The following is a 1,013-nucleotide window of genomic DNA, read 5'->3' on the forward strand; positions in this document are numbered from 1 at the left end:
AAAAAAAAAAAAAAAAGAAAAAAAAAAGTAAACATTCTCAGTTGACCTGGGACCTTCTGAATCGGAATTAGATTGCTGGGAATGGGAGCCAGAGTTTCTGTGTTTCTACAAACTCTGCAGGCGATTTCTAGGCAGCTGAAGGTTCAGAAGCTCTGGTCTAGAGGAACTGTGTGGGAATCAAAGGTTTGGGCAGGCAGAATTTGCCAGAATCTGTCGCAGCTGTCCAGGCGAGAGGTGATGGTTGCATGACCTTGGGTAGAGGTCATGACTGGGGAGAGGAACAGATGAACTTCAGAGATGTTTAGGGGGCAGTAAGTAGTGTCAGAGATGTTTGAAGCAGAGCAACCCCATCTTGAATAGCGGCTGAATAAAATAAGACTGAGACCTACTGGACTGCATTCCCAGATGGTGAAGGCATTCTTCTTTTTTGAGACAGGGTCTCTCTCTGTCACCCAGACAGGAGTGCAGTGACTCGATCTCAGCTCACTGCAACCTCCATCTCCTGCCTCAGCCTCCTGAGAAGCTGGGATTACAGGGGAAAGGCTTATCAGAAACTCAAAGAATACGACCATTTGTCTCTCACCTTCCTGTGACCTAGAGCCCTCTCCCTACTTTGAGTTGTCCCTGCCTTTCTAGACGAAACCAATGTACATCTTACACATATGGATTGATGTCTCATGTCTCCCTAAAATGTATAAAACCAAGCTGTGCCCCGACCACCTTGGATACATGTCTCCAGGACCTCCTGAGGCTGTGTCACGGGCGTGCATCCTCAACCTTGGCAAAATAAACTCTCTAAATTAACTGAGACCCGTCTCAGATTTTCTGGGTTTATGGGATGAAGAGTAGAATGAACCCTCTAGCATTAGAGGAGAGTGGGAGATATTAGAGTAAACTCATGGTTTTTTGTTATGTTTTGTTTTGGTTTTTTTTGAGACCGAGTCTTGCTCTGTCGCCCAGGCTGGAGTGCAGTGGCGCGATCTCGGCTCACTGCAAGCTCCACCTCCCAGGTT

This window comes from Mandrillus leucophaeus, unplaced genomic scaffold (assembly GCF_000951045.1).
Source record: "Mandrillus leucophaeus isolate KB7577 unplaced genomic scaffold, Mleu.le_1.0 Scaffold164, whole genome shotgun sequence".
NCBI lineage: Eukaryota > Metazoa > Chordata > Mammalia > Primates > Cercopithecidae > Mandrillus > Mandrillus leucophaeus.